Source organism: Protopterus annectens, chromosome 7.part0 (genome assembly GCF_019279795.1).
Source record: "Protopterus annectens isolate FY-2018-M chromosome 7.part0, PAN1.0, whole genome shotgun sequence".
NCBI lineage: Eukaryota > Metazoa > Chordata > Ceratodontiformes > Protopteridae > Protopterus > Protopterus annectens.
In genome coordinates this window covers 979054923-979080891 of record NC_056739.1, presented here as the reverse complement: position 1 = coordinate 979080891, position 25969 = coordinate 979054923, and positions in this window count along the sequence as shown.

The window sequence follows — 25969 nt, the reverse complement described above, 5'->3', positions numbered from 1 at the left end:
AACTTACTAAGTTGGGCATTAATCCCTATGTCACCCAATGGGTTGCTAAATGGCTTACTGATAGAACCCATTTAGCAAGTAGCCGACTCCAAATCCAGCTCCAGACAAGTGACAAGTGGAGTACCTCAGGGTTCAGTCCTGGGGCCGCTCTTGTTTGGCATCTACTTCTCTGAAGTACAGGTCAACACTAAGGGACTCTGGCTAACAAAGTTTGCAGATGACTGCAAACTGGGAGCCATTATTGAATCCCCAAATGATGTGGATACTCTACAAAAGGGCCTTACAGAAACAGATGCTTGGTGCTAGAGCCATGGGCTCAAGCTCAATGCCAAGAAATGTATTGTTATCCCCTTTGGAAAAAATATGTATCCATGAATTACCATATAGGTGGCAGTACACTAAACACAGAAAGTGTGATAAGAGACTTAGGGACACAGGTGGACAGTGGTCTCACCTTCGATAACCACATCGCCACAACAGTCAGGAAATCCTTCTATGTGGCACACCTCATCACGAAGGGCTTTTCATCCAGAGAAAAGGAGGTCATTGTCCCACTGTACTCATCCCTCATTAGACCCATTATAGAATACAACACCCCATTTGGTATGTACCTCTCAAGACATCTGCAATAACTGGAAAGGCCTCAGAAATACCTCACTAAAAGAATCACAGGCCTAAAGCAGATGCCCTACGCTGACCGCTTTAAAAAACTCCAGCTATACTCTGTCGCATATTGTCTACTCAGAGGTGATCTCTGCTTAACATACAAGGCCATGTCAAACCCAGAGCTGTTGGACATGCTACACTTAAAGAAATCCCAATCCCTCAGAGCTACACGCTCCAGGGATCTAAACCTTGTCATCACAATAAACAAAACATGCTGGAGGGATAGGTTTCTGACCCAGAGACTCCCCAGACTCTGGAATAGATTGCCCATACATGTAAAGCAGAGTGCCTCTTTGGACCTCTTCAAGAGGAACCTTGACTATTGGATGGGAGAAAGGAAATTCACCCCAGGGATCACGTCAGTCGCCCTGCTAGACAGGGGTCCAGGAAAGTAAATAATGTGGGAAGAAATAGCCAGGGAATTGTTATGGCTAGGCTTGTATAGGCCCTAGGGCTGATAGCCTAGTACCAACCTATGAACCTATGAACCTATGAACCTATTCCACCCAGTCAATGGGATGCAGCAGCACAGGAAATTCAAAAGCTGCTTCTAAAAAGAGTCATCCAAACAGTCCCACCAGACCATATAGAATCCGGATATTACTCAAGTTTCTTTTTAGTGCCAAAAAAGACAGGGGACTGGAGGCCAATTTTGGACCTCAGCAGTCTAAACAAGTTTGTCAGACAGACAAAATTCCGGATGGTCATGGTTCAATCTATCCTCCCATTCTGGAGAAAGACAACTGGATGTGCTTGATACATCTCCAGAATGAGTATTATCATATAAAAATAGACAAACGCTCCAGGAAATTTCTCCGCTTCCAGCTGGGAGCCAGTCCCTACCAATTTTGAGCTCTGCCCTTTGGTTTCTCTACAGCCCCTAGAGTGTTCACCAAATATATGGCATTGGTAACAGCTCATTTGAGAGTGCAAAGATCCCGGGTGTTTCCGGATCTAGATGATTGGCTCCTTACCACCCCTACCAAGCATTTACTACTTCTCACCTTGCACTACCCTTTACAACTAGCAAGATCCTTAGGGAGCTCAATAAATGAAGAAAGGTCAAAACCGGTACCTACTCAAAATAAGAGCGACATTCGACACACGGTCTTGCCTGGTTGCCCTTCCACTTCAGAGTCTCCAAAGACTAAGATATCAACTCCAACTCCAAGTGATAATCTCTCAGGACAAAGTCCCAGCTCATGCAGTCCTTCAACTACTAGGATCAATGACAGCAATGATTACCATAGCTCCGCTAGCAAGACTACACATGAGACTACTACAATGGCTCCTGTCATCACAGTGGTCCCTTTTAACACACCCTATTTCTTTTCTGATTCACGTAACAAACCACTGCAAACAGGACTTGACTTGGTGGATCAAGCCAGAAAAGGAATTATGTAGTTGCCCCTTCTCTCCCCCTCAGTCCAAAGCCATAGTGACCACGGACGCATCCCTGATGGGGTGGGGGGGACATTTTCAGGGACAGACAGACCAAGGCATTGGTCCCCCGTGGAGGCCAGCTTGCATGTCAATATCCTACAAGTGAGGGTGGTGATTCTGGCATTGCAAGCATTTCAATCTGTCCTCCCATCAGAGACAATTGCTATTCATTCAGACAACATTTCAGTCGTCTGGTATATCAACAAACATTGGGGAACCAAATCCTACCCGTTGTGTCGAGAAGCTATGAGAGTTTGGCAATGGGTGATATCTTCCAACCTTTTTCTGATAGCGATGCACATTCCTGGGGATTCCAATGTGATTGTGTACAAACTGAGCAGATGCATTCTCCTGCCTCACGAATGATCCCTCAACCCTGTCATAGCGGTGGAGACTTTCAGTCGCTGGGGTCAGCCTTGCTGTGATCTATTCTCATCTCGCACCAACCACAAATGCAGCAGCTTCTTCACCCTAATCTCCCCTCAGGGAGAGTCCCCTAGGGATGCTCTAGTACACTATTGGCCCACGGGACTACTTTATGCCTTTCCTGTCTTTCCTCTGATCCCACAATTTCTAAAGAAAGCTCGTCAGTTTGAAGTAAAGTTATCCTCATTGTACCCTATTAGCCCTGACAAGTCTGGTTCCCTTTCCTTTGGCCTCACCTGGTTCACCGACCGTGGACTCTGGATCCAACTCTGTGATTACTGTCTCATCCACAAGGGATGATTCATCCAAACCTATCGAGCCTCAAGCTGACAGCTTGGTTCCTCCACTTCCAGTAATTGCCAGACAAAATAATCTATCTTCCCCTGTTTGAAAGATTCTTCTGGGTTGCCATAAACTATCCACCAGGAAAATATATCTTAGCAAATGGAACATATTCATGTTTTGGTCTTGAAAAAGAGGACTAGCCCCCTTTTCAGCTTTGATAAGTTCAGTTTTGGAGTATTTATCAAATGTACTCCATTCAGGTGCTTCAGCTTCTTCTATTCGCATCCACTTAGCAGATATCTCAAACTTTCACAATGGTTTCCAAAATGCCTCTTTAATATCTCACCGCCTCTGTAAAACCTTCTTGAAGGGAGTCACACATATATTAAACCACCCTTCAAAGAGCCGATTGAACCCTGGAATTTGACTCTGGTCCTACAAACTCTGACTCATCCTCCCTTTGAGCCTGCTGTCACTTACGATATGAACTTCTTGTCTTGGAGAACTTTATTTTAGGTAGCAATTACCTCAGCAAGAAGAATATCAGAATTACAGGCTTTGTGCGTAAAACACTCTTGCATAGTTTTCCACAAAGAGAGAGTGTCACTTCGGACTAACCCATCCTTTCTACAAAAAGTTGATTCAGGATTGAGTATTAATCAATCCACTGACCTGCCAGTTTTTTTCCCAAATTTTTCTAATAAAGGGGAATATTGTTTGCACTTCTTGGATGTGCATAGACACTTATGCTTCTACTTGGACAGGACTAAATCACTACGAAAATCTGAGCAATTATTCTTGTTCTTTTCAGGACCCAAATTAGGAAAACTTGTTATTAAAGTAACTTTGGCAAAATGGCTGAGAGACTGTATTTCTTTTGCCTAACAACAAAACCAAATGTGTCTAACAACTAAAATCAAGGCACATTCAACCAGATCACTTTCTACTTCAGTCACTTTTCATTCCAGGGATTCCATGGATGACATTTGTGCAACAGCCACATGGGCTACTCCTCAAACCTTTATCACTCATTACAAATTTTATTTGGTCTCCAGGGTGAGAGCATCCTTTGGCTCAATGGTGCTCAGGAATATCCTTTCATAGGGCCTCCCAGGAAATAAAGTAGCTATGGACTCTGTCACATCCGTCATGAATGAAAGATTAACAACATCAGATAAAGAAGTTATGTTCATACCATAATGTCCATCTGTGTTGTTGATCTTCATTCATTCATGACATCCCACCCTCCTACCCCCCAAAAAAGACTCCTGGAGGTTTAGATTTGGTCCTAGCTTCATGATAGGGCATTTGTTCAGACAAGGTCTCCGCTTTCTTTTCTTATGGGCAAACTCATTTTGAGGAGATGAGGAGAGGTGCACTATGGGTAATCTTAGCTCAATAGTTTTTTTGGCTGGCATGATCTTGTTATAACAGCTGAGTCAGTTCCCAGTATGGAACCGAGACCCATCCATCATGAATGAATGAAGATCAACAACACAGATGGAACGTTATGGTAAGAACATAACTTCTTTTTATGCATTACCTGCTAAGTGAAGGATTTAATGTAGAAAAACTGACTCAGATATCACCACAGCAGGATAGAATAACAAATCCCCAAATAAAATTAAGGAGAAGCCAGTGGAGTGGAAAACATGTGATCAGTTTACCAACTTTGGAGCCTTCAGTAGGAAACCAGTATAAAAGTTTATTTGGAGCTGCACAGCAAGGAAAGGAGCAGGAAACTGTGCTGTCTCTGATGAAGTCAATGTTGTGAAGTGATAGGCCAGTGAGTTCCCATATGAAAGACCAATGGGTGACAGGAAAAAGAGAACAAAGAACATGCCCTCGGTTTAGAAGAGAATGATCTAAGGGAAGACTTGCTTGGTTTAATAGAGATGGATAGACATATTAATATCATTGAAAGAAATAGATTACAGAAAGTCAATAAGACTCAAAATGTTAGAAGTCTGATAAAACTAATGAACACAGTAATCAAGACTGTTCCTAGAAATTCATGTGATATAATGGAAGTAAATAGGATATACTACTGTGTAGCTAAATTAATAATGGATAGTCTTACCAGAAAAACACAGGGCAGTAAGGGAAGGGAAGGGGAAAAATCAAATGCCATCATGTAAGTTGTGACGCCCATGCCCTGGCCCAGCAATCAAGAAGCCTCATTCCTCACCACCAATACCAGACTCACATGGGAGGAAAGGATAACAAATACACACAGTAAAGTGCAATTTCCCTTAAGATCACACAGATCTCAGCCTAGCTGGCAAACTAAAATCTCCAGCACCCTCTCTGTCCAACCAGTGCTTTGTTTCCCTGCCCAAGTAGCTGACACACACACGCACGTTGAGATAAGAGTTTATACAACCACACAGACACTTCTGGGGAAGGCTGGCACAGGCTCTCCAGCGGTGTCCCTTTTACCAAGACTATATGGTAGTACCACTTGCCACCACCCAGCTAATATTTAGCAGCTACTCAAAGGCTCTTAAAAGGGTGTCCAATTATTACTGTGCAATATTATTATCCAATTGGAAAGTGTGACTAATCAGTCAAGACTTATTTGGAGTGACGTGGACAGTAAACTCTATAAATAAGCAATGTACTCTAGAGCCTAACTTATCTCTACACAAACCATCCACAGTTAACAAGTTTTAAAATATTTAATAATAAATAATTAAAACCACAAGACCATACTTTCTACTATACAGTGCTAGCCAAAAGTTCAGAGATCACACAGATATACTTAAAATAAATCAGTAGTGCAGTTCTGACATAACAGAAAAACACTTAGTCTAATATTTTCTAATTCCTAGCTACTTCTAGGAGAAAACACAATACTAACATACTACTTACATAAAGAAAGCATAAGGCAGTGCTGAGTTGAATGTTCAGACAAAAATGTTTAATAATCTCTGGATGTTAAGTTGTCAATCTCGCCTTCATTCTTGCTTGATGGGTTCGGAGCCGATCCTCGGCTCCGACTCGGCACTTGCTAAGCTCGAGAGTCACTTTTACCAGCTCGAGGCAGCCCCATATCCCATGATGCAAGGCGGTAAGTACCCAGATCTCATTTGCCGCTTCGCTGATGAGGTCCTCCTTTTACCAGCTCCTGGTAAGTGATTTGCTACTTTGCTATTTTAGCCCCTTTTAACAAAAAAACCCTTAATTATTAGTTTTATATTAGTTTTAAACCTTTTCTGACAGAAAATTCTCTGTCTCTTCTTATTTTTTTAGTCAGACTTTCACCATCCCATCCCCTGTTAGGTGTGTGTGTGTGTTTTCTAGTTGTACCTTTTGGTATATTTAATTTAATTTCTTTGACTGGTGTGTGTGTCTGTGTTTTCACCTTGTCTAAAGAAAGGGTCTCAGGCTTTAAGAAGTGTGACTCGTGCTGTCAGAAAATGTCTCTGACAGACGGTCACACTTCTTGCCTGTATTGCCTGGGGCCTCTTCACCTGCAGGACTCCTGTGCTATATGTCATTCTTTCAGCCAGAGAGTCCTGCAGGAAAGAAGAAATAAGTTGATTTTGAGGGGCCTTCTTAAGCCGGAGGGCTCTCCGGCTAAGTCGGCTCCATCCAAGACTTCTAAGTCTTCCAAGGCCCAGGCTTCTGTGTCCAAGCCTGCGGCCTCGGCTCCGACTCGTTCTGAGTCGAGATCGGCTCCGGCTGGAGCCGATTCTGGCTTAACTAAGCCTTCGGCACCGATGGCTATCGGTGCCGATTCTGGTTCGACCACTTCGGTGTCGGCTCCGATTGGTTCCAACCACCATGTGGCTCAGGCATCGGTGTCGGCTCCGATCGGCTCCGACACCGTTACTTTTGTGGCTGTATCGGCTCCGGCTGGAGCCGATGCATCGAAGCTACCTGTCGGCTCCGATAAGTTGTCGGCTCCGACAGGTTCAATAGTTTCATCGGTTCCGATGGCTCCTTCGAGGAAGAGGTCTAGGTCTCCTTCCTTGGAGCCGATACTTTCGGCTCCGGCTTCACCTCTCCTCTCAGAACGGAGCCATCGGAGCCGATCTTCAAGGTCATCCAGGCTTTCTGACCATGATTTAGAGAGAGTGGTCAGTAGATTACTTAAGTCACAGGCACTGGCCCAAATGTTACATAGCCCGTCTCAACAGACGGCTATTGGTCCACACCCCATTGCAGTTCCTCCTTCAACTCTACCCCAGAGCTTGGAGTTGGAGTCTTCGGGAATGGTTACTGCTACAGCTGAGGGACAGATACCCCTTCTGTTCCTTCAGCCTCTACTCTTATCTCCTCTTCGAGACCTTCCTTAGAGGGATTCGGTGGCCGGGCTTCCATGGTCTCCTCCGAGGGGGTGAGTGGCATCGGACCCTTGTCCGAACCCGCTCTTCCCCTTGGAGCCTCGGCCTTGGTGAGCTCTGCTCCGACATCTGCCTCGGAGACTTCCCTTTCGGTGGTCCCTGGAGTTCCTAGCTCTTCGAATGGGTTCTCTCGGACCTTCCTGGGAGGGGAGCATTCGAGGTGATGAAGAGTGTGCTGGCCACAGGTATCAGCCAGCAGTCTGTTCCCTTAGCTCCTCCCTCTATAGTGCCTGTTGACATCTCTGCCACTTCTCTTGCTACAGGACCCAGAGATCCTCCGCCTCAGGTTTCCCCATTGGGAATATCCGCCTCTTCCGAGGATTCTCCTGATGTTTCGGGAGATCCTCCTAGGAAGAGGACCTGTAAGAGGAAACATGTAGACTCCCCGAGTCTGTCACTTCAGATACTGACTTAGATGAGTCAGAGGGATCCCCAAGATCCCCTCTGAGGATGTCTCCTTCTCAGACATCCTAGAACTCCTTAGACAGAGGGAAACTGGCCCACCAATAATCCCTCTGAGGATGAGTCAGTATACCTAGAGGCGTTTGGATCTCGGCCCTCCACCTCCTGGGTGTCTCCGCCTTCGACCCCTTATGCAGGTTATTGCCCGAAGGCGTGGGCTGTTCCTGACTCTGTAGAGCCAGTCCCTAGGAGGCCTTCAAAATTTATTACTGCCCGTGTGATAAGCAATTCCTCACTAAGGGTGTTCCTGCTGATGCCATGGTAGTGGCTGCTGCCACCAAGAAGGAACTTGCAGATCCTTCCGTACCCGTCCATCCTCCTAATAAGGACTCTAGGACCATGGATAGGTACGTAAGCGGATGTTTTCCTCAGCGACCTTTGCTATGCTCGCTGAATTACCTATGTCACTTCACCAGACTCCAAAGGGATATCCTTAAGGAGCTAGGTGATGTTGTACAGGATCCTACAGCTGCAGGGGCTCAGGAAAAAATTGCTTCGCAGCTAGGAACCCTTAATTCCATTGCAAACTCCTCCATGCGGCTAATATCATATGCTGCTGATGGAGCGAGTAGGGCCGCAGGTACAGGTGTGGCTCTCAGACGCCAAGCCTGGATGCGGCTATGTGACTTTGCAGATCCCTTTAAGGCGTCCTTCACAAATTCTCCCTTTGATGGGTCAGCTCTGTTTGGCCCTCAAGTGAAGGAAACTTTGACCAGGTGTGAGCAGGACGGCAAGACTCTTTCTGCCGTAGGAGTCCATTTTTCCACCCCTTCTAGACCTTACCCCAAAGGACAGAAAGGTGGCAAAATGTGGTTCCGCAAATCCCAAGGAGTCACGCCGGATTCACGTGGTCAGTTTACCCCTAGAGGCAGAGGGGGCAACAACAACAGATGCCGCTCTAGAGGCAGAGGGGGTCCAAAACCAGGAAACAGAGAGCCTCTCTCTGACAAGCCCTTTCAGCATCCCTGAGATGTTGCCCGGCTGTCCCTCCTTGGAGGCAGTCGGGGGAAGATTATCACTGTACCCAGAAGCCTGGCACTCCCTCACTCAAGACAGATGGGTACAGTCGATCATATCCAAGGGTTACATAATTCCTTTCGAGGAAAGTCCTTTCTACCCCTCAAATTCCCTTCCAGATGTACCACCCGGTCTAAGGGAAATTGCAGAGTTAGAAGTCTCAAAACTACTGCAAAAGAGCCATTCAGCCAGTTACAACAGACCATTCAGAGCCCGGAATCTACTCAAGGTTCTTTTTGGTCCCCAAAAAGATGGTAGACTGGAGACCAATATTGGATCTCAGCAGACTCAACAAGTCTGTGAGGAAGACAAGATTCCGAATGGTCACTCTTCAGTCAATTCTGCCCTTCTTACAGAAGGACAACTGGATGTGCTCAATAGATCTTCAGGATGCGTACTATCACATCAAAATTCACAGACGCTCCAGGAGATTTCTCCGCTTTCGGCTGGGGTCCAGTCATTTCCAGTTCAGAGCCCTGCCCTTTGGTCTCACCACAGCCCCCAGAGTGTTCACCAAATGCATGGCAGTGGTCACGGCTCACCTGAGACGTCAAGGATTCCAGGTGTTTCCGTATCTCGACGACTGGCTCCTGTCAGCCGCCACCAGGCATCAGCTTATTCAAGCCAGGGATTACACAATAAATCTTTGTTCTCATTTGGGCATCTCGATCAACTTCAAAAGTCATCCTTATTGCCCTGCCAGTCTATTACTTTCATAGGCTTAAACTTAAACACTGTTCGGATGTCAGCTACCCTTACAGATCAAAGAGTTTCAGACATTCAAAGTCATGTCAGGATCATTCTAGCCAACAAGAAAGTACAGGCCAGAATGGTTCTAAAGGTATTAGGCCTCATGGCTGTGGCCATTACTCTTCTTCCCCTGGCTCGCTTCTACATGTGCCTTCTTCAGTGGATGCTGTTCACACAGTGGTCGTACCAACAACTTCCAATGCGTCACCAGATTCTGGTGACACAGACTTGCAAAGATCATCTTGCTTGGTGGATCACATCTCCCCAGGTTCACCAAGGCAGATACTTTGTACCCCCATCCCCGGTAGCCACTGTCACCACGGATGCCTCCCTGATCGGGTGGGGGGGGGGCATTATCAGGGCAGGATGGTTCATGGGACATGGCAGCCGTTCGAGTACCACCTGCACATAAATGTCCTGGAGATGAGAGCAGTGCTTTTAACGTTGCAAGCCCTCAACGACTTTCTTCCCGTAGGGACAATTGCAGTCCACACAGACAACATGTCTGTAGTTTGGTATATCAACAAACAGGGCGGAACCAAGTCCTACCCCTTGTGTCGAGAAGCGCTCAGACTTTGGCAATGGGCAATCTCCTCTCATCGGTTTCTGGTAGCAACGCATATCCCTGGGAAAACCAACATTGTAGCGGACAGATTGAGCAGAGCTATTCTCATGCCTCACGAGTGGTCTCTCAAGCAATCGATAGCGGAAGAGATTTTTCTGGAATGGGGTCATCCATGTTGCGATCTTTTTGCTACTCCCCAAAACAGCAAATGCCCAGACTTCTTCTCTCTCTTCCCTCTTCCAGGCCATCCCCCCAGAGACGCTCTGACCCAGGATTGGCCCCAGGGACTTCTTTATGCCTTCCCTCCATTTCCTCTGATCCCTCAAGTTATCCAGAAAGCAACCGTTTTGAGAGCCAAATTGATTCTCATTGCTCCTTACTGGCCTCGACAAGTTTGGTTCCCGTTCCTCCATCGTCACCTTTTGGTGCAGCCGTGGCATCTGGACCCAGTGCCAGATCTTCTGATTCACCAATCCGGTCAGCTGCACCGGTCTATCCCTTCTCTCAACCTCACAGCATGGTTGCTCCACTTCCTTCCTTAGCCAGGCTTCCTTTGATCTCTAACCCTGTTAGAGACATCATAGTAACTTCTTTAAAATCCTCTACCAGGAGGATTTATGCAAGCAAATGGAAATGTTTCTCTTATTGGGCTAAGGCCAAGAATATTGATCCTTTCACTGCCCCTGTTCAGGCAGTCCTGGACTTCTTAGCAGAGATTTTTCATGCAGGCTCCTCTTCTTCCACAGTCAGAGTTCAATTGGCTGCTATCTCGAACTTTCATGTCGGGATTGCAGATCACAATATTATGTCCCATAGGCTCTGTAGGGCCTTCTTGAAAGGAATTTTCCTGCTAAAGCCTCCAATCAGGAATCCTCCTCCTCAATGGGATCTAAATTTAGTGCTGACATCCTTGATTCTTCCCCCATTCGAGCCAGCTGTTTCTTGTTCCCTGAAATTTCTTTCTTGGAAAACTTTATTCCTAGTAGCTATTACATCGGCCAGGAGGGTGTCTGAACTTCATGCTCTATCGGTTCGACCCCCCTATTTGGTTTTTCACAAAGACAGAGTATCATTGAGAACTAATCCGACCTTTTTGCCTAAGGTCGCCTCAAAGACCAATTTGAATCAATCCATTGATCTCCTGTATTTTTCCCAAACTATTCAGACAGAGCCGAACAAAACTACATTATCTTGATGTCCACTGTCAACTCAGATATTATTTGGACAGAACAAAAATTTAGGAAATCTGATCAACTTTTTGTTTCCTATGCGGATAATAAGAAAGGCCTTCCTGTCTCTAAAGTGACCTTGTCTAGATGGCTTTCTTCGGTCATCTCTGAAATTTATCTGCTCAGGGGAAAACAGCTGTGCTCAAAACCTAAAGCACATTCAACTAGGAGCTTAGCTACTTCTACAGCCTTTCAAGCTAGACTTCCTTTAGACACTATTTGTGCAGCGCCACTTGGGCCACTCCTCATACTTTTGTTTCCCATTACAAATTGGACTTGGTCTCCAGGGACAGAGCCAGTTTTGGCTCTACAGTTCTCAAGAGTCTGTTCCATTGAGCCACCCAGGATAGAGGTGCTAGGGACGCGGTCCCATCAAGCAAGAATGAAGGCGAGATTGACAACTTAACATTAAGAAGTTATGTACCTACCATAACGTTCCATGTTAGTTGTCTTCTCTGCCTTCTTTCTTGACCCTCCCTCCTTCCCCAGGCCTGGACAGACCTTCCTATAAGAAATTATTATGCTGAAGACCATTCAGACCTGGTCCTTCTTCCATCCTGTAAGTTTTCTTTCTTCCTTTTGGAAGTGTTTTTATGCTTGGTGCTATTGCCCTTTGTCATCAAACGAGATCTGGGTACTTACCGCCTTGCATCATGGGATATGGGGCTGCCTCGAGCTGGTAAAAGTGACTCTCGAGCTTAGCAAGTGCCGAGTCGGAGCCGAGGATCGGCTCCGAACCCATCAAGCAAGAAAGAAGGCGAGAGAAGACAACTAACATGGAACGTTATGGTAGGTACATAACTTCTTATTCTCACTGTTTAAATTGAAACTGCAGTCCTGCTAAATATTACATCATCTTTTACACTTTCCTGGTGTTCCCAGGCTGACAGAAACTGCATTTACTTTCTTTTACACTTAGAGCAATAAAGAACATTCCACATGTAAATTCTGGTCATTAACTTTAGCCTTAAAAGAATAGGCAGGAAGCCTTCATCTAGCCAGACTGGAGCCGACTTGTAAAACATCAAAGGTAGTGATGAAATAATTTTAATTTCAAAGGGCCAAGAAGAAATGCTTGACTTAGCTTTCTTTACAGCAGATGGCAATGTTACCACATTGTTTTAAGTTCAACATTCATATTTAAAAATGATAGAATTATCTGCACAATTCTATCTGGCTAGGCAGGCAGCCTTCACCTATCTCTACCAGCCTTCACATAATTATTGAATAGAGAAAACTATAAAGCAATTAAGACAAGAAGCATCACTGTTAGAAGAGTATAGAAGAGGAAAAGATCAACAAAAATACTTAGAAGGTCTGTGCGTTGCTTTTATCTTGTCTATATCAGAACAGATCAGGATATATCATACACTATTGCAAGTAATAAACTAAAGATATCAGCACAGTCAGAAAAACTTAGAAGATATGCAGATAAATATAAAGGACAAGTACAAAATAAGCAATTTATTAATAGTCCAAAGATGTTTTATAGAGAACTGGGAAACAAGGCAAAAGTAATGTAAATGCCACCAAAAAACAGACACATTTTAGAGAAATATCTATGAAGATCCTGTGGAACATAACAAAGATGCTGAATGCATAGAAGAAGTAAAAGAAAGACTAAAAAGTTCAAATGTATAGGGTATGAAATGGGATGAAGTAACGGCCGGAGAAATTGAAACAAAATTAAGAAAAGCTCCTAACTGGAAAACCCCAGGCCCAGATGCAGTACCTAACTTCTGGCAAAAAGTATTAACCTCTTTACATGAAGCTTTAGCCATGAATAAGGACTATTTATATGCACATCCTGAACAGATGCCAAGCAGGTTAACAACAGGAAAAACAATACTCCTCCTTAAGAGCAAACATGCAAGCTATCCTAAAACTATAGACCAATAACTTGCCTTCCAAGGATGTATAAACTATACACTAGAACTGATGCCGACAGAGTTTATAGCCATTTAGAAGAAAACTCAATCATGGCAGTAGAACAAAAGGGTAGCAAAAGAAAATCATATGTAACAAAGGATCATTTGTTGTTAAATAAAGTCATGATGGAGAACTGTAAAACGGGGAATAATATAAATATGATATGGATAGACTACAAAGAAACATTTGACAGCATCCTACATTCATGGATAAAAGAGTGATTACAAATGTATAAGATACACTCTACACTGACTGATTACATTAGAGCAACCATGAAACAGTGGCAAACCACTTTGCAGTTAAGCCATGATAAAGGATAACTTTTTATTCTAGGGATAAAAATTCAAAGGAGAATATTCTAGGTTGACTCTTTGTCACCACTGCTCTTTTATCTTGCCCTTAGCTCATTAAGCTGTCTACTTAACAGATTAGGTCATGGCTACAATTTGGCTCCCAGAAAACAACAAAGTGTAAAGATTTCTCATCTTCTTTTTGCAGATGATATAAACCTGTATAGTTCATCAGATGAGAAAAGCACAACTACAAGTGGTCAAAACTTTCTCGGATGGCATAAGAATGTCATTTGGTCTTGATAAATGTGCAAAAGTAACCTTTAAAGAAGGAAAGCTGCAGCACCAAGAAAATCAGTCTGGGGCAGGCAGGAATGTGATGTAAAAGAACTTGAGCAAGAGGAAATGTATAAACATTTGCGAATTGATGAAGGATCAACAATAAAACAAGAACAAATGCAAATAAAACTTAGGAATAATTTAGAAGACTAAAATTAATACTGAAAACAGCTCTGACGTCTAGGAATGAAACCAACGCTATAAACCAATTTGCTCCTGCTGTCCTAACTAACAGTTTTGGAGTGACTGATCACCCCTAAAAGGTATTGGATCAGTTGGACAGGAAAACAAGAAAAATGCTTCATGCTTATCAAATGATTTATAAAAATCAGTGTGTACCAAGATTATGGGCGGCCACGGTGGTGCAGTGGTTAGCATTGCCGCCTTAGGTGTGCGTGTGTGTGTGTGTGCCTTCTGGAGGTTGGGCGGGGCTGGCTCGGCAAAACCGTAAATCATAAAACTCCACTGCCATTCGATGTGCACATCCGCTGTGGCGACCCCTAACCGGGAAAAAGCCGAAAGAAGAAGAAGAAGAAGTGTGTACCAAGATTATATATTCACCATTCTGAAGGAGGTATGGGCCTTCTCAAACTTGATTACATGTATAGATCTCCAGTCATAGGACTGTATGCATATCTGATAACCTCACAAGATCCAAACATACTGAAAGTTTTAAAACATGAAGAGAATAAGATTAAGGTGACTTCCCTGCTTAGTTTAGCAGAAACATATCAGTGTCAAGCAGGAATAGAAATCAAACCAGAAGCAGATAAAAATCAGGCAGCAACAGAATGTGCCAAAAATAAAAAGAAAGAATATAAAGTTTGGTTTTGGAAGATTGACGGAGAGCTGGCATGCATTTTATTTTTTTCCCTTAATTAAGCTAAGGAGTTTAGAATACTGAGGAAGGTTGAAATGAAGTAGTTCACCACTTTGTCAAGAGAGAAGTATTTAACAGGGCTCCAGTTGTACACTTGAAGGTGTGAGTGAAAATGTGAGTCTGATAAGTTCTTTCTTGAGTGGTTTGAAAAAAGATTGCAGCTTTAGATAGTTTCACCTGGGACCAGTTTCCATTAGCGATCATCCTATATTAGGGAAGATAAAAAAAATCATACCATAGTTCTTGTTTGTGGCTAATGTCCAATCAAGGATGTTGTACCTCTTTGTGGTTTTGTCAGTTCTGGTTGGTTCTGCTATTAGTTGATAGAGACAATACAGCTTGAAAGAGGCAAAGAGGTATGGAATAGGCCTTGTGTAATTATTATCTGACCGATCCTTTTTAACATCCCCTTGATTATTTGTAGCGTGTTTGATGATAATCGACAGCCAAGGCAGAATATCTTCAAGGGTTTCAAACCTGTTGGCAGTAAGTTTATGTGAAATGTAAATGGCTGCAATCTTTGATAGTTGTTTTAAGGATAGTGATGAGTTCAGCATTTTAAAGGAGGTTGTAAGGGTTTTAGTAGATATGATCTCGACTTTGCATATAATAGTAAAAAAAACACTGTGTTCATCCACTAACAGAAAATACAAACACACCGTAACACAGATGAGATGTAATACCTTTTATTGAACCAGCATAGGTTTGTAATTACTTGGGCTTTTGAGCTGGTGTGAGCCCTTCATCAGGAGTTATTAAATTACTGATGTTAAATACAGTGCTTAAATATCCCCTTGTTCCTGGAAAGAGATGTATGTCATTTATTTCCAACTGACTAAAAAAAGACATCCTAAAAAATGCTAGTGTGAAAAAGAATGCAGCTCATGCTACACCTCAGAGACATGCAGTGCATTTGTGTGTGTGTGTGTGTGTGTGTGTGTGTGTGTGTGTGTGTGTGTGTGAGAGAGAGAGAGAGAGAGAGAGAGAGAGACAGAGAGCGAGACTAAAACTGTAGAACAGGGTTACAACATGGTATAAAAATCAAACTTTCACATGGTATGTTAGAGATGGCATTCATTTAGCAGGGAAGATACCACTGTGAGTGACTGCGCTACCATTTAATAAGACACTAAATCTCAAAACAAAAGAAATGTAGTGAGATTAGTTATATCCAGAGGAGGAAAAGAGTAAGTTATAATTTGTAAGTTGTCAGTCTGCTTAATCTCTTTATCTCTTTGTGAGATGGAGATTTTAGTTAACAGAAACTATGAATTAGCTTTAATGTTTAGTTCACAATGATAAGAAATGCAGTGACTACCAAGAGAATAAGCTACATGGCTAGAATGTATGGATATTATATGCAGTTAATACACTACACATGCTGTGGTTTAGCTTACTGAGAGAAAGATGAAAAAAATGAGAGAGAGAATATAATGGTGCTATGTCAGCTGAAGGTCCTGAACAACAACCAAATATGACAACATTTTGTTATACTGTTAAAACTGCCTAATGTTAGGCCCTAATTACTAGACATTATTACTAATTCATATTTTGTGTTTACCAAAACCTCCATCTCACAAAGATTGCTTGTGTAGACAAAAAGCTTACACATTATAACTTCTTGATCAAATGTCTGTTTTCATCCAATTCAACCTTTGGGACCTTAGATCTGATTGGATCTGACCATGACTACTTTCAGAAGCTTTGGATCCAAGGCTGTGGCTCCTCCCCTGCCCATAATTCCTCTTCTCCCCAAGCTACTTCAGATCTCATTTGCCACTTGATTCAGAAGGATGTGGTCTTCAAGGGCTGTCATATTTTTTGTCAAAATAAGTGATCATGTGACTTTGGTTAGCTTTTCTGGAAGATTATAGTACTTTATTTTTCCTATCTCATTGTCATATCCAATTCCTCCCCATATTTAAAAATATATATATAGCTATATCTATATATAATCAGAGTAGCTATTCTTTTTTTAACAGGAAACATTTTTATTAAATGATCATGTATGACATAAGCAATCATATATTTATATAAATGAAAACAAACCATAGTGACATAATTTTAGTTGCAAACATTATACATCACAAACCATGTTGACATAATTGTATTTGCAAATATTATACATCACTTATAATCTAGCCAGTCATTGTCAGTCAGACATTACATAGCTCATTCATATCCTGCCTTCTTTTAAACCTCTTTCCTCCTCTGCATGTATTATTCCCACAATTCCCATTTTTTCTTATTCAATTTGCTCCTACCCTTTTCTGAAGATCCCAATTGCAGTTGCTTTATCTTTGTTACTATATTCATTGCTTTTAGCAAAGTTGGTTTAGGCTTTGATTTCCATTTTCTATAAATTGCTTTTTTGCAGCAAGGCCTTACTACATGTAGTCAATTCCGATTCTGTATCATAGTTCAAAAAAATAATTTCCTTAGTTGCACTAGTTTGCTCACCCAGTATCTCTGACAGAGCAGTCTACAGAGAATCTTTGAAGTCTGCCAACTCATTATACTCCTAGAAAATATGTTCCTAGTTACCTGTTTCTTCTCCATCACACATCTAACATTTGCCGTCTACCTGAGGAAAAATTCTTTGGAGTCTACTTGGGATATAAAAATACCTAGGTATACACTTCCAAGCAAAGATCCTAAATCTTGTAGTTTTTGTTGCATATTTGGGAGACATACATATATCTTTTATAGTTTCTTTGTGAATTGATTATCCAATCTCTCTTGTCAATCCTTTCTACCCTCCTCTGGTTGATACTTATAGTTATCATGCAATATTTTGTATGCTGTACTAACTATTCCTTTTTTTAACAGCAGCTTCTGTTCTAGATTCTACTAAAAACTCTACCAGTGCTGGTCTTTCACTTAAGATCCCACTATTTCTTTCTTTTTGCCTATACAATGATATTAATCCTTGATAGGGAAGGCAATCTCTGTCCTGCAGTCCAAATAAATTCTTGGCCTCTTCCCATTCTATTATGTTTCTCTCTCTAATTATTTGCTCCCAGTACTTTGGTTCTTTTACCAGTTTTCTCCAGTAAATTTCAGCCCCCTCTTGCCTATTGTCTGTATCACTAATTGCAGTCATCCCTATTGGCAGAATCTCATTATCTGAAGTAGTTAACTTAATTTGTTCATCAACCTGTGGGTATCGGATCAGAGCCGGCAGCTTTATTCAACTAAGATCCGAGCTCCAAGCTCCTCCCTCTTACCCATCTCCCCCTGCCATCCTTCTCTTTCCTCAGATCTCATTTGCCGCGGCTTATTCATGCATCTAGAACTAGTTTCAGGCATAGGGTTTTGTGAGTTTTTGTAGAAAATTTCCTCTGTTTTTTACCTAGTTTTTAGTTTATTGCTACTTGTCCTTCAATCTATTGCCCATCTTTCTAAGTTTTAGAGTTCTTGGATGCTGTGGTTACTAGCTGCCATGAGGTGACTTGGCCTTCAGCCCTTTCACAATCTTTTATGGACCCCTTTGTCTCAAGTGAGAATGACTAGTGCAGCTGATGGCAACCTTTCTGCCTGGAGTCATTTTCATCGGCTACCCCAAAGGAAAGGGGGGTTGGGACCGCTTGTCCCACCCCCTCTCCTCTCGGTGCTTCGGCCAGGAGTTCGGCTCCGACATCGCCTCGAGCCATCACTGTCGGTTCTGAGGGAGGTTCTTAGCTTCTCGGAGTGGGGACCTCTGGCTTTGCCTGACAGGGGTGCATTCGAGGTCATGCGGAGTGTGTTAGAGCCTGGCTCTACTCCACAGTCGGCCCGGCCTCCCCACGGTGCCTCAGGTCAAGTCGACTCACTCCTCATCCCGGACCGCAGAGAGCCAGCTCCTCAGGAACCCCTGTGGGGATTTCATCCTCTTCCGAGGCCTCCTGATTTGGCAGAAGAGCCTCGAAGAGGAAGTGTAAGAGGAAACACATTGACTCACCTGAGTCCATCACGCCTGACACAGATTTGGATGATTCTGAGGGTTCCCCGTTCCCCTTCTGAAGATGTCTCATTTGCAGACATTCTAGAGATCCTGAAACAGAGGGAAATTGGCCAGCCCTCAACCCTTCGGAGGATGAATCTGTGTATCTTGAGGCGCTTGGCTCTCGCCTCTTCCACCTCCTGGGTGTCCCCCTTTGACCCCTCATGCAGGTGGTTGCTGAAGGCATGGACGGCTCCTGATTCAGTGGACCCCACTCCCAGGAGGCCCTCCAAGTTCATAACGGCACCAGCAGACAAACAGTTCTTAACAAAAGGAGTTTCTGTGGATTCTATGGTGGTAGCTGCTGCCACTAAGAAGGAGCTAGCTGATCCTTCAGTACCTGTCCATCCACCTAACAAGGAATCTAGGTCCATGGACAGGTGCGGAAGTGGATGTTCGTCAGCTTACATTTACCATGCTCGCTGAACTACCTATGCCATTTTACTGCCTTCAAAGGGACTTGATCAAGGAAGCGAGTGAAATGTTAAAGGACCCTACAGCTGCGGGTTTCAAGATAAGATGAACAGCTGGCTACCCTTAACTCCATTACCAACTCCTCCATGCGCTTCTTTCTTACGCGGCTGATGGAGCGAGTAGAGCCGCAGGGACAGGTGTGGCCTTACGTAGGCATGCCTGGATGCGGCTATGCAATTTTGGACCCTTTCAAGACGTCTTTCACTAACTCCCCGCTTGATGGATCATCTCTCTTTGGTCCTCAAGTGAAAGAAACCTTAACTAGGTGCAAACTGATGGCAAGACCCTTTCTGCCGTCGGAGTCCATTTTTCTACTCCTTCTAGGCCTTACCCCAAAGGCCAGAAAGGTGGAAAGATGTGGTTCCGTAAACAATCTCAAGGGACTTCGCCTGACGCACAGAGTCGCTTCCCGCCAGAGGCAGAGGCGGAATAACAATGGTAGACGTCGCCCTAGGGGCAGGGGTCCGCAGAACCAGGCAATCGGGAAGCCTTCTCTGACAAGCTCTTTTCAGCATCCCTGAGGTGTTGCCCACTGCCCACCTTCGAGGCAGTCGGGGAAGATAGGCACTGTACCCAGAAGCCTGTCTTTCCCTGACTCAAGACAAATGGGTACAGTCCATCATTTCAAGGCTATTCTATCCCCTTTCTTCGATTCCAAACCAATCAAAAAATCCCTTCCAGATGTTCCACCGGCTCAAAGGGATCTAGCGGTTTTGGAGATTTCAAAACTGCTTGCAAAAGAGCAATTCAGCCAGTTCCAGCAGACCAGCAAGGATCCGGAATCTACTCAAGGTTCTTTTTAGTTCCAAAGAAAACAGGGGACTGGAGACCAATTTTGGATCTCAGTGTCTTGAACAGATCAGTCAAGAAAACAAGATTTCGATGGTCACGCTGCAATCCATCCTTCCCTTTGGGCAAAGGAAACTGGATGTGCTCTATAGACCTTCGGGATGCGTTTCATCACATAAAAATGAACAGACGCTCCAGAAGATTCCTCCGCTTCAGGCTGGGAACCAGTCATTTTCAGTTCAGGGCCCTGCCCTTTGGTCTCACCACTGCCCCCCGGGTGTTCACCAAATGCATGGCAGTGGTAGCTTCTCACCTGAGATGACAAGGATTCCAGGTGTTTCCATATTTGGACGACTGGCTCCTCACAGCTCCCACCAAGCATCTCCTTCTGATGGCCAGGATTACACTTTTCGCATTTGTCAGAAGTTAGGCATTTCAATAAATTGCGAAAAGTCTGTTTTGTCGCCTTTGTCGTACTAATACTTTCATAGACACAAACATAGACACAGTAGACATGTGTGCGAGACTAACTCTACAGAGAATAGCAGACATTCACAAACTGGTCTCACTCTTTTCAACAACAACAGAATCAAAGCCAGGTTAGTTCTGAAAGTGTTGGGAATTATGGCAGCAGCCATACCTCTGCTTCCATTAGCCAGATTCCACATGGATCCTTCAATGGATGCTCTTTACTCAATGGTCATACCAGCAACTTCCAATGTCTCACACCATTATGATCACGCAAGCTGCAAAAATCATCTCATGTGGTGGATGTCTTCCTCAGCTCTTGTTGGGAAGACCCTTTGTTCCACCCTCCGTGCTACTCTGACAACGGATGCCTCCTGATCGGGTGGGGGGCATTATCAGGGCAGGACGGTCCAGGGCACATGGCAACCAAACGAATGCCACTTGCACATAAATGTTCTGGGGATGAGAGCAGTGCTTTTAGCGTTGTAAGCCCTTCAAGACTCTCTTCCTCGAACGTTGTAATCCAGACAGACTATGTCTGTAGTGTGGTACATCAACAAACAAGGCGGAACCAGGTCATACCCCCTGTGTCGAAGCACTCAGATTGTGGCAATGGGCGATTTCTTCAGCGGTTTCTGATAGCAACGCATATCCCCGGAAGTCCAATCAAATTATGGACAAGTTGAGCAGAGCTATCCTCATGCCTCACGAGTGGTCTCTGAAAGACTCTGTTGTGAGAGAAATTTTCTCAAGTGGGTCAGCCTTGCTGCATCTTTTGCTACTCCCCAAAACAGCAAGTGCAGAGAATATTTCACTCTATTCCCTTTACCAGGCCAACCCAGCAGAGACGCTTAGTCCAAGTTTGGCCCGGGACTTCTGTATGCATTTCCTCCTTCCCACTAATCTCTCAAGTGATACAGAAAGCTATCGCTCAGAAGGCCTCATTGATCCTCATTGCTCCTTACTGGCCTCGACAGGTGTGGTTCCCCTTTCTACATCGATTTCTTTTGAGCGACTGTGGAATCTGGACCTAGTTCCAGATCTTTTGATCCATCAGTCGGGTCAGTTTCATCGCTCCCTCCCTCTCTGAACCTCACTGCTTGGTTCCTCCAGTTCCAACCTTAGCCAGGCTTCCTCAATTATCTCACTCCGTTCGAGATATTTTGATAGCGTCCCATAAATCTTCCACTCGGAAGATTTATTTGAGTAAGTGGAAATGCTTCACATATTGGGCTCAAGGAAAGGACATAGATCCTTTCACTGCTTCCATCCAATTAGTCCTTGAATTTCTATCTGAACTCTTCCATGCAGGTTCATCTCCCTCTACTCTTAAAGTTCAATTGGCAGCTATTTCTAACTTTCATGTGGGTATTTCTGAATCAGCCCTAATGTCCCACAAGCTTTGCAAAGCCTTTTTGAAAGGAGTTTTTCTTCTCAGACCTCCTATAAGAAATCCTCCTTCTCCTTGGGACCTAAATTTAGTACTTGCTTCTTTGATTCTCCCCCCTTTCGAACCTGCAGTCTCCTGTTCTTTAAAATTGCTATCATGGAAGACTCTTTTTCTGGTAGCTATTACTTCAGCTAGAAGAGTTTCAGAGCTTCAAGCACTCAGCTGTCGACCTCCTTATCTATTGTTTCATAAGGACAGGGTATCCTTACGAACTAACCCGTCCTTTTTGCCTAAGGTGGTCTCGACGTCAAATCTAAATCAAAGCATTGACCTCCCTGTCACTGCCTGGATGTTCATCGTCAATTGAGGTACTACTTGGATAGAACAAAACAGTTCAGAAAATCTGATCAGCTGTTTGTCTCCTATGCGGAAAGCAGAAAGGGACTTTCAGTTTCAAAGGTATCATTATCCAGATGGCTAACATCTTTGATTTCCCTTGTATATGAAATTAGACACCAAAAACTGCCTAATAAACCTAAGGCCCATTCCACCAGAGCTTTGGCTACTTCTTTAGCCTTCCAAGACAGACTGCCTATTGACACCATTTGTGCAGCGGCTACTTGGGCTACTCCTCACACTTTCATTTCTCATTATAAGTTGGACTTAGCTTCTAGGCATAGAGCTAACTTTGGTTCCACTGTTCTCAGGAGTCTGTTCCGTTAGGCCACCCGGACAAGGTGCTAGGGACGCGGTCCCATCCAGCAAGAATGAAGGCGAGATAGACAACTTAACATATAGAAGTTATGTTCTTACCATAACGGTCCATGTTAGTTGTCTTCTTCTCGCCTGCTTCTTGCGCCCCACCCTCCTTCCCCTGGCCTGGACAGACCTAGAGGAGTTGTGATTGTGACCTCTCTTTCTACCACCTCTTTCTTAGGCATATGCTGTTGTGCATATTTCCTGGTTCAGGATGTAGGTCACCCTTCTTTCTTCCTGTTGTTAGAGGTGGACTCTGTTTAGAGTTATTCTGTTACTATTATAAGCTGGGGTTAGCTTACAAACGAGATCTGAGGTAACTCTCGCCTAGCATTGTGGGATATAAGGGGAGCCTCGAGCCGGTGGAACCAACTCTCGAGCTTTTAGAGTGGCAGTCGAGCAGGTCGGCTCCGAACCCATCCAGCAAGAAGAAGGCGAGAAGAAGACAACTAACATGGAACGTTATGGTAAGAACATAACTTCTATTTCACAATGATAAGAAATGCAGTGACTACCAAGAGAATAAGTTACATGGCTAGAATGTATGGATATTATATGCAGTTAATACACTACACATGCTGTGGTTTAGCTTACTGAGAGAAAGACGAAAAAAATGAGAGAGAGAATATAATGGTGCTATGTCAGCTGAAGGTCCTGAACAACAACCAAATATGACAACATTTTGTTATACTGTTAAAACTGCCTAATGTTAGGCCCTAATTACTAGACATTATTACTAATTCATATTTTGTGTTTACCAAAACCTCCATCTCACAAAGATTGCTTGTGTAGACAAAAAGCTTACACATTATAACTTCTTGATCAAATGTCTGTTTTCATCCAATTCAACCTTTGGGACCTTAGATCTGATTGGATCTGACCATGACTACTTTCAGAAGCTTTGGATCCAAGGCTGTGGCTCCTCCCCTGCCCATAATTCCCTCTTCTCCCCAAGCTACTTCAGATCTCATTTGCCACTTGATTCAGAAGGATGTGGTCTTCAAGGGCTGTCATATTTTTTGTCAAAATAAGTGATCATGTGACTTTGGTTAGCTTTTCTGGAAGATTATAGTACTTTATTTTTCCTATCTCATTGTCATATCCAATTCCTCCCCATATTTAAAAATATATATATAGTTATATCTATATATAATCAGAGTAGCTATTCTTTTTTTAACAGGAAACATTTTTATTAAATGATCATGTATGACATAAGCAATCATATATTTATATAAATGAAAACAAACCATAGTGACATAATTTTAGTTGCAAACATTATACATCACAAACCATGTTGACATAATTGTATTTGCAAATTTTATACATCACTTATAATCTAGCCAGTCATTGTCAGTCAGACATTACATAGCTCATTCATATCCTGCCTTCTTTTAAACCTCTTTCCTCCTCTGCATGTATTATTCCCACAATTCCCATTTTTTCTTATTCAATTTGCTCCTACCCTTTTCTGAAGATCCCAATTGCAGTTGCTTTATCTTTGTTACTATATTCATTGCTTTTAGCAAAGTTGGTTTAGGCTTTGATTTCCATTTTCTATAAATTGCTTTTTTGCAGCAAGGCCTTACTACATGTAGTCAATTCCGATTCTGTATCATAGTTCAAAAAAATAATTTCCTTAGTTGCACTAGTTTGCTCACCCAGTATCTCTGACAGAGCAGTCTACAGAGAATCTTTAAAGTCTGCCAACTCATTATACTCCTAGAAAATATGTTCCTAGTTACCTGTTTCTTCTCCATCACACATCTAACATTTGCCGTCTACCTGAGGAAAAATTCTTTGGAGTCTACTTGGGATATAAAAATACCTAGGTATACACTTCCAAGCAAAGATCCTAAATCTTGTAGATTTTGTTGCATATTTGGGAGACATACATATATCTTTTATAGTTTCTTTGTGAATTGATTATCCAATCTCTCTTGTCAATCCTTTCTACCCTCCTCTGGTTGATACTTATAGTTATCATGCAATATTTTGTATGCTGTACTAACTATTCCTTTTTTTAACAGCAGCTTCTGTTCTAGATTCTACTAAAAACTCTACCAGTGCTGGTCTTTCACTTAAGATCCCACTATTTCTTTCTTTTTGCCTATACAATGATATTAATCCTTGATAGGGAATGCAATCTCTGTCCTGCAGTCCAAATAAATTATTGGCCTCTTCCCATTCTATTATGTTTCTCTCTCTAATTATTTGCTCCCAGTACTTTGGTTCTTTTACCAGTTTTCTCCAGTAAATTTCAGCCCCCTCTTGCCTATTGTCTGTATCACTAATTGCAGTCATCCCTATTGGCAGAATCTCATTATCTGAAGTAGTTAACTTAATTTGTTCATCAACCTGTGGGTATCGGATCAGAGCCGGCAGCTTTATTCAACTAAGATCCGAGCTCCAAGCTCCTCCCTCTTACCCATCTCCCCCTGCCATCCTTCTCTTTCCTCAGATCTCATTTGCCGCGGCTTATTCATGCATCTAGAACTAGTTTCAGGCATAGGGTTTCGTGAGTTTTTGAAGAAAATTTCCTCTGTTTTTTACCTAGTTTTTAGTTTAATTGTTAACGAGTGTTGTTCCCTTTGGTAGTTGATTTAGCTAATTTTTGTTGCTAAAACTTTGTATATTTTCAGTTACTCTAGTCTCCTTCTTCCCGTATGTGTGAAGGTGTGTTTGGGTTAGGCCCCTTTTTACAACTATGGCCGAGGCCCCTAAAACTTTCTTTTCTAAATGCACCGAGTGTGGACATAAGCTATCCCCGGCGGATGGCCACACTCGGTGTGTTATCTGCCTTGGGGTTGATCATCTTTCTTCGGGCTGCACAATTTGTGCAGCCTTCAACCCCAGGGCTTTGAGGGATAGGAGGTCGAAGTTGATTCTGGCAGGACTCCTGCCCCCGGACTCGGCTTCATCCTCTTCTTCCTCGATGGCACCGGCTACTACCGCAGTGGTGCCGCCTTCCATCCCTGCTCCCCTGGCCAGGACTCACCCTCCCACTGAGGCTCAGGAGGAGAGGGAATCGAGGAGAGAGAGAGAAAAAAGGACAGGCACCACAAGTGGCGAGCCGAAGCTTCCTCTTCGGCTCCATCAGCGAAGCGGCTAGTCTCTCCTAGGGCCTCCGGGCCTTCTCCTTCCCAGCTCCATTCACCCCATTTTTCCCCGGGGCTGGAGGAGGAGGAGACCCGGTCGCCTTCGAGGTCTTCGAGGCGTCACTCCAGGCCTGCCTCGGTGGCCTCGTCAAGATCAACGAGAAGCTTGTCAGATGCAGATATGGACCGGATGATGCGTAGGTTTCTCCAGGCCCAACTGCAGATGGGAGTGATCCTGCCTCCCCCCCTCCGGGGGGGAGCTTGACCCCCTTTTTCGCCCCGATTGCTCCTTCTCTGACCCACTTCCGGGGTTCAGAGCCATCGGATCCAGGCAGCATCGAAGCTGGGGGAGGCTCGGCGCCGATAGTACACCTTTCTTTGGCTC